Raw genomic sequence first — 317 nt, 5'->3', positions numbered from 1 at the left:
ACGTGGCTATGCTCAGGAAGGGAGAGCAGTAACATAGGGTCGTGTTACTGCTCTCCCTTCGTAACATAGGGTCGTGTTGCATAGGGTCCATCGGGAAATCGTGGCGCCGACATAAAAGAAGGCAAGCACTGGTATATGACACGCCCCAGTGTGTGCATGGCCATGATTTAATTCTGGGTGAACAATCGTGCCGGGCACAGCTTTCGACCTACTCCACGTATCTCGCGCGACAAAGCTTCACTGCCGTTTTCCTTCTCCTGCTAGATGAATTTTTGTCCATGCTTACATTCGAGATTCATTTCGATAGGTTGGACTTA

This window comes from Dermacentor silvarum, chromosome 7 (assembly GCF_013339745.2).
Source record: "Dermacentor silvarum isolate Dsil-2018 chromosome 7, BIME_Dsil_1.4, whole genome shotgun sequence".
In the NCBI taxonomy this organism is placed as follows: domain Eukaryota; kingdom Metazoa; phylum Arthropoda; class Arachnida; order Ixodida; family Ixodidae; genus Dermacentor; species Dermacentor silvarum.
This window is presented reverse-complemented; position numbering follows the sequence as displayed.